Genomic DNA, 8970 nt, shown 5'->3' with positions numbered 1-8970 from the left:
TGTTAATAAAGACTTCACCCATAGTAATACATTTGACTCATACAGCTTTCCTCTTTTCTCCATCCAAATGTTTTTTTTTCCCACTGAAATATTACTGCTATACTGCTAGCCAAGTCCAAGACTCACTGACATTTTTCATTACTTTATTATTGCCTTGTAACTGCGAACATGTCATACTAAAGGTAATGAAAAATATCTGGTATATAGGGAAATTATTGAAGGAACATAAAAGGAAAACTGCTATTCACAAGAGCATATTGGAAGTTCTTACATCATATCCTAGGAGCAATAAAAAATATTAAAGTGTGGTGACAAAGGAGGGGACATGTATATGGATAGTACATCATGCAACAGAGGAGTTTAATGCAGCTTATTTAATGTGGCTCATCATTTAGCTAATTAAACGTAGAATTACAGGCTTGTAATATTCTGTTTGACGTTAGAAAGGGAGGTGATGTCACGTAATATCTCTCAGTAAACTGGTTAGGTTTTGTATTGTTTGTGGCCAAACTGAATTATTTAGATAGTTACTGATTTATCTAACAATGACAGCTTCTGCAGCACAGTGCAAAGCAAGACATACAGAGGCTAATAGAATAATTTTATGATGTACACAACATCATGATAGACTAGTAAGAAGAACTGTACGTAAAACCAACAGAAAAGATCACAATACCACAATTGTAAAGGAGACCCAACAGACTTTATGATTAATAAAAAGCAACCAATATGGCAAAACCAGTCTCCATTCCCTATTAAGGTAAATCAAAACTTTAAATGGGCTCAGATGCAATCTTTATCAATTGTATGAACTGAATGTAAGATCATAGTAGCAGAGTATGCCAGCATTAGTGGAAATAGCAAGAGAAAATACAAAAACACTGCGCTTCTAAAGAGAAAACAAAAGAGAAAGCAGCGAGGAGGGGGTAGCTCATGCCCCTGTTAAAGACACGTCGGGCGATCTTCCCCTCTTTACGCTGCTCTTGCTAGTTTTTACAGTGATCACTTTTTTATTTGTATGGTTTTTAGAAATAAAAATCCCTGTTTTATCTGCGCTATGCGGAAGTTTTGATTTCTCTTTACATACCATCCTGATGAGAGAGACCGTATTCCATTGGCCATTTTCACCACAAGACTTTGGAAAAGCCTGGTTTCATGACCCTTCCAGATGATTGTTTGATGCCCATTGGTCGAAGGATACCAGGTCGGCTCCAGCCTTCTGGATATTCCATCATCCCTTCAGTGGAGACGAAGTGTACCGCAGGAGTTCCAGCCTTCCGGAGATCTCTTCATCGCCCCGGTGGGGTTCAATGTTTTATTGACTCCATGTCATAAGACACGGAAGTCCACTCCATCCGGTAAGAGTACCCACCCTTCTCTACCCATTGATGTTTCATACTCCTGATGTTGTTCTTCTATCACGGATTCACAACACATATCACTGATTGTGTTTTGGTTTCACCTACGGATTCATACCACCCACACTAGTCCTCGTAGGACTTTCCCAACACCTAGTGTGGATTGATTTCTTTCCACAGTGTGGACTCATCACTCACCTTTGCATAATAGCAGTTTGGATTTCATGAACTTATGTTTTATCACTAGGTGTAATGTCCATGGACTGTTCACATTGTTATTTCACCTCTTTGAGCGCTGCATTTCCCTTTTTATTAGTGGAAATAGTATTAAAGAGCTGGTAATGCTTGAAGACTGAAAAAAGTGCTGGTACCCCAGTGGCGGCCACTCCATTAGGGACGCAGGGGCGCCGACCCCCTAATCCATGTGCCCGGCCCCTAATCTACATGCAGGGCGCCGGATGCATGAATTTCAATGGGGGTTTTTTCATTTTTTTTTAAGCACATGATTAGAGCCTGAGGCTCAGAAAAGGGTGAGCTTGGGGCACAGAGCACCCGAAGGTGGTTTGTTTGCAGCCCCCCTCCAAAAAATGGAGCACCAGCCGCCACTGTGGTACCCGTATGGATGTGCGTCCAAAAAGCAAAGTCCAAACGCAATATTCCCCTGCGCACATTCAAGAAACTACCTGTTCAGTAGTGCTGGGTGCTGTAATAAACATAGGCTGGAAACCATGGATGATCAAAGTGAAGAAATGTCATCAGCAAACCAAAGATTCCTCAAAAGGGTCCAAAGCATTATTTTTGTGGTCACATGATAAGCATACAGCAACGTTTCGGAGTCACGCAAGGCCCCTTCATCAGACAAGTGACACTTGCCTGATGAAGGGGCCCTGCGTGGCTCCGAAATGTATGTGTATCATGTAACCATAAAATTAAAGCTTTGGACCCTTTTCAAGGAATCCTTGGTGTGCTGATGACATTTCTTCAAAAAACAAATAAGTCACACTGTATAGCACTCCACCACTCCACACAGAGTGGTGTAACCTGCATAGTTTTATAAATGAAAGGAGCTTCCCTAACCATCAAGAACCATTTAATAAACAACAAACTCTTAAAAAGCACCAAAATAAACTTTAAATTTCGCCTTTCACATTGACTCCAATGCATTTCTTAAAGAAAAAAAAAAACTCTCAACTTCACTCATCTCTAATATGTAGGGAGAGACTAGCACAAAGTTGCCAGTTTTAGTAGTTGCATTTATTAATACAGATCTGCTGTAACGCCATACGTAAAAGTTGATAGTTGTATCAGGATTTGGATCTAGAAGAAGACGTGCCCCTCAAAAAGTATATTAGCCACATTTTTGTTGAGTTCTTTAATATAACCCACAATTTGGGATTTTATATTACAGTCACTTTCAATGATGATGGTAAACAGGACAAATTTAGAGGGAGAACTTCTCTGTTGCCTCACTCCCAGTAACAGAATGGGGTACCGCCGTGCACCTAGTGCAGGCCTTATGCACGCATTTATTAACTGCTTCCTTCCCGTACCTCATGACCAGGCCATAGATCTCTGCAAGATCAGTTTGGATCCGATTGGAGCAATTATTCTCAAATGGAAGAAACACAAAATAACTGTCAATCTCCCTCGTTCTAGGGCTCCATGCAAGATCTCACCTCGTGGAGTTTCAATGATCATGAGAACGGTGAGGAATCAGCCAAGAACCACACAGGAGAATTTTGTCAATGATCTCAAGGCAACTGGGACCATAGTCACCAAGAAAACAATTGGTAACACACTACGCCATGAAGGACTGAATCCTGCAGCACCCGCAAGGACCTCCTGCTCAAGAAAGCACATTTACAGGCCCATCTGAAGTTTGCTAATGAACATCTGAATAATTCAAAGAAGAACTGTGTGAAGGTGTTGTGGTCGGATGAGACCAAAATCAAGCTCTCTGGCATCAACTCAACTTGTGTTTGGAGGAGGAGAAATGCTGCCTATGACCCCAAGAACACCATCGCCATCGTCAAACATGGAGGTGGAAACATTATGCTTTGAGGGTGGTTTTTTGCCAAGGGCAACTTCACCACATCAAAAGGGACGATGGACGTTGTCATGTACTGTCAAATCTTGGGTGAGAACCTCCTTCCCTTAGCCAGGGCATTGAAAATGGGTCGTGGATGGGTATTCCAGCATGACAATGACCCAAAACACACAGCCAAGGCAACAAAGGAGTGACTCAAGAAAAAGCACATTAAGGTCCTGGAGTGGCCTAGCCAGTCTCCAGACCTTAATCCCATAGAAAATATGTGGAGGGAGCTGAAGGTTCGAGTTATCAAATGTCAGCCTCGAAAACCTTAATGACTTGGAGAGGATCTGCAAAGAGGAGTGGGACAAAATCCCTCCTGGGATGGGTGCAAACCTGGTGGCCAACTACAAGAAACGTCTGACCTCTGTGATTTCCAACAAGGGTTTTGCCTCCAAGTACTAAGCCATGTTTTGTGAAGGCTTGAAATACTTATTTCCCTCATTAAAATGCAAATCAATTTATAACTTTTTTGAAATGCATTTTTCTGGATATTTTTGTTGTTATTCTGTCTCTCACTGTTAAAATAAACCTACCATTAAAATTATAGACTGATCATTTCTTTGTCAGTGGGCAAACATATAAAACCAGCAGGGGATCAAATACTTTTTTTCCCTCACTGTATGCAAGAATTTTATAAAAGGATGTGTTAGATTAAAATGAGATAAAAATAAAATAAAAGAAAAACCTAGCAGCAACCAGGGAAAGTTAACAAGTATGCCTCCATATACCAACTATTAGCATCTCAGGAAATCTCAGCGCCATTGTGTTGTTTGTATGGATAATTTTTGCCGCAGACACGAAGCAAAGCATTGTGACCACCTCCATCTGCTCCCATGCATGTTTTTAATGCCCCCTAAAGGAGCCCTAATGCCGCGTACACACGGGTGGACTTTTCGACCGGACTGGTCCGACGGACTTTCCGACGGACTTCCGACGGACTTTTGAATGAACGGACTTGCCTACACATGATCACACAAAAGTCCGACGGATTCGTACGTGGTGACGTACGACTGGACTAAAATAAGGAAGTTGATAGCCAGTAGCCAATAGCTGCTCTAGCGTGGGTTTTCGTCCGTTGGACTAGCATACGGACAAGCGGATTTTTCGACCGGACTCGAGTCCGTCGGAAAGATTTGAAGCATGTTTCACATCTAAAGTCCGTCAGGTTTTCGACTGGAAAAGTCCACTAAGGGTCCAATGAAGCCCACACACGATCGGATTGTCCGCCGGACTCGGTCCGTCGGGCCAGTCTGGTCGAAAAGACTGCTCGTGTGTACGCAGCATTAGACTTTTATACTATTAAAGTGTTAACATTCCAGACTTGGTTGTCTTCACTCTAAACATTTAATCCACAAATCACTCCACTACATGCAGTTCCTGAGGATGTCATTATAATAAGCAGACATAAACATAAATATTGATGCGATGACTCAGCGGTTGTTGTCTGCGTGGTAACGAGCTGATAAGCGCCGTACATCATTGGCTTATCTCTGAAACGTTGTAAAATGTGACTTCCGTGTGACAATTCTCATCATAACCTCATGTTGACTGTGGCTGGCTACTAATCTTATAATTGTGATATAAAAAGGTATATATATATATATATATATATATATATATATATATATATATTAAAACCCCCCAAAATGCAAGCTGAACACTGAAAGATTTTCACAAAATCACGCTGGTGTCCAGACATGTGTTCCATGGTGGAACATACTTTTTTGTGTGGTTCCCCAGAAGACGCCATTTGTAGGTGAAACGTACGTCGGGAGGTTGACGCTCTGACGTCATTGCTATCCTATTGTGGAGAGGTGCTCGCTATGCCGGCCGGCGAATTGCTGTTTTTTTTACCTTGTTTTATGTAAGTTTTCTACCTTTTTAAATAAAATGTCCTACCAGATTTACACTATGGCATTTTCTCCTTTATCCACATGCCTTTGAGCTCCAATGTTTGGGTTCCCTGCTGTACCTCCGTAGCCACGCTGTATACAGACAAGTTATAACATCAGCTGGACATCCCTTGCTTGGACTGCATATATTGCTTGCTTTGTGGTAAGCGCAAAATCTATGTGGTGGCGGATCACTGTGAGCGGTGTGTCTTTTTGATATTCACTACCAAGTCTTCGTTGTGCTTTATTGAGGGGCTTTCCTTTGACACTATTTTTAGTCAAGCTCATATGCACATATTGATTCACATTTAATTTATATGGACATCACTGTTTTTGATATTTTTTTGATTATTGCATTAGTTTGAAATCTCCTTGGTGTTGTGATTTCCCAAGAAGAATTTTTAGATTATAATTTCATGATTGTAACATATGTATGATTCATTTATACACGCTTATATTTTAGCGAGGTTTTTTCTTTATATTTGATATTTTTGGTGTACATCTCACTGTTAAACTGCTTCTTTTTGGGGGGTTTCACCGGTACAGTGGTAGCGCAGTATTTTTTCCTTTTTTCTACACTTTTTTGTGTGGATTTAAGGGAACAACAATGAGGGCAGACATTGCAGGGGGGTGGGAGGGGGGAACGGAGAAGGTGTGGGAAGCCATATCAATTTCTACTCCCTGTCCCAGAGTGGATGGACCAAATGTCCTACTGACTGATGGTACCATACCCTTTGGGCTAAGAACATCTTTAGCTTTTGACGTGTCTTTGGTAGGGTTTTTTTCCCCTTCCTTTTTGGTATATGGTATCTGTTGATTTTGTCTTTTCTCCTATATTCTCTTCCCACAAGCTCTCTGGTCTTGTCATAGGGAACTTTTTCTAAGTGTTGGATACCTTTAATGCATACCATTGCTTTGCGGCTAAGGCGAATACAGGAACATGCAGGATCAACCATGTATTGTACAGCATAGAAAGGGACAATTGACATGACAAAAGCGCTGTGCTATATCTCGTGCTTTAAAGGGACAGGAGCATGTTGTTATTTTTTAGGGTTACAACCACTTTCATTTTGTTCTTGTGTTTAGCTATCCCTAAACTGTTACTCTCTGCCTATACCATTGCAAATTACAAACTATAAATAGATATCTTAACATGCACTGAATGGTGATAGGCTGGAATATATATTATAAAAGGTTAGGGACTTTGGTTGTGGCATGAAAGATTATAAACTCAAAAGTAAAAAATAAAACATTTTATTAATACTTCAGATAAAAAACAGGCATGATTTGCTCAAAACTACTTTGGTATTCACATCACATAACAAATTAGTATTTGATCAAAATGATAGTTCATATACATCAAAGGTCCAAATCATTACCGAGAGAACCATGTTGATGCATTTTGCTGTTGGCTCCACTTTTTTGAGACCAGGTTTAAAGTTGTATGTATCACAGATGTTAAATAATGGTCTGAACGTCCATCTTAATCAAATACAGTATTTCACAAAAGTGAGTACACCACTCACATTTTTGTAAATATTTTATTATGTTTTCATGTGACAACACTGAAGAAATGACACTTTGCTACAATGTAAAGTAGTGAGTGTACAGCTTGTATAACAGTGTAAATTTGCTGTACCCTCAAAATAACTCAACACACAGCCATTAATGTCTAAACCACTGGCAACAAAAGTGAGTACACCCCTAAGTGAAAATGCCCAAATTGGGCCCAAAGTGTCAATATTTTGTGTAGCCACCATTATTTTCCAGCACTGCCTTAACCCTCTTGGGCATGGAGTTCACCAGAGCTTCACAGGTTGCCACTGGAGTCCTCTTCCACTCCTCCATGACGACATCACGGAGCTGGTGGATGTTAGAGACCTTGCGATCCTCTGCCTTCAGTTCGAGGATGCCCCACAGATGCTCAATAGGATTTGGGTCTGGAGACATGCTTGGCCAGTCCATCACCTTTACCCTCAGATTCTTTAGCAAGGCAAGGGTCATCTTGGAGGTGTGTTTGTGGTCATTATCATGTTGGAATACTGCCCTGCGGCCCAGTCTCCGAAGGGAGGGGATCATGCTCTGCTTCAGTATGTCACAGTACAAGTTGGCATTCATGGTTCCCTCAATGAACTGTAGCTCCCCAGTGCCGGCAGCACTCATGCAGCCCCAGATCATGACACTCCCACCACCATGCTAGACTGTAGGCAAGACACACTTGTCTTTGTACTCCTCACTTGGTTGCCGCCACACACGCTTGACACCATCTGAACCAAATAAGTTTATCTTGGTCTCATCAGACCACAGAACATGGTTCCAGTAATCCAAGTCCTTAGTCTGCTTGTCTTCAGCAAACTATTTGCGGGCTTTCTTGTGCATCATCTTTAAAAGAGGCTTCCTTCTGGGATGACAGCCATGCAGACCAATTTGATGCAGTGTGCGGCATATGGTCTGAGCACTGACAGGCTGACCCTCCACCCCTTCAACCTCTGCAACAATGCTGGCAGCACTCATATGTCTATTCCCCAAAGACAACCTCTGGATATGGAGCTGAGCATGTGCACTCAACTTGTTTGGTTGACCATGGCGAGGCCTGTTCTGAGTGGAACCTGTCCTGTTAAACCACTGTTGGTCTTGACCACCGTGCTGCAGCTCAGTTTCAGGGTCTTGGCAATTTTCTTATAGCCTAGGCCATCTTTATGTAGAGCAACAATTCTTTTTTTTCAGATCCTCAGAGAGTTCTTTGCCATGAGGTGCCATGTTGAACTTCCAGTGACCAGCATGATAGGGTGAGAGCGATAACACCAAATTTAACACACCTGCTCCCCATTCACACCTGAAACCTTGTAACACTAACGAGTCACATGATACCGGGAGGGAAAATGGCTAATTGGGCATAATTTTTGACACTTTCATTTAGGAGTATACTCACTTTTGTTGCCAGTGGTTTAGACATTAATGGCTGTGTTGAGTTATTTTGAGGGGACAGCAAATTTACACTGTTATACAAGCTGTACACTCACTACTTTACATTGTAGCAAAGTGCCATTTCTTAAGTGTTGTCACATGAAAAGATATAATAAAATATTTACAAAAATGTGAGGGGTGTTCTCACTTTTGTGAGATACTGTATAAGCAACAATGTAAATAAACAACTAAATAGAAGGTAAAGAGCACCCAAAAATACAGTGACACCAGGGTTACGTCATCACGCTGGTGTCCAGACATGTGTTCCATGGTGAAACACACTTTTTTGTGTGGATGGAAGGGAACAACAAACAGGGCAGACATTGCAGGGGGGGGTATGGAGAAGATGTGGGAAGCCATATCCACTTCTACTCCCTGTCCCAGAGTGGATGGACCAAATGTCCTACCGACTGATGGTACCATGCCCTTTGGGCTAAGAAGTGTCTTTGGTAGGGTTTTTTGCCCCTTCCTTTTTGGTATATGGTATCTGTTGATTTTGTCTTTTCTCCTATATTCTCTTCCCACGGGCTCTCAGGTCTTGTCATAGGGAACTTTTTCTAAGTGTTGGATACCTTTCATGCATTCCATTTCTTTTACGGCTATTGGGGGAAAGTTTCTTAAGTTTTTTGTTGTTTTGAATGGAATTGCAACATGTGAGTAT

The sequence above is a fragment of the Aquarana catesbeiana genome, linkage group LG02 (genome assembly GCF_042186555.1).
Source record: "Aquarana catesbeiana isolate 2022-GZ linkage group LG02, ASM4218655v1, whole genome shotgun sequence".
NCBI classification, from domain to species: domain Eukaryota; kingdom Metazoa; phylum Chordata; class Amphibia; order Anura; family Ranidae; genus Aquarana; species Aquarana catesbeiana.
The sequence above is the reverse complement of the archived record's forward strand: the minus strand, read 5'-3'. Positions refer to the sequence as shown.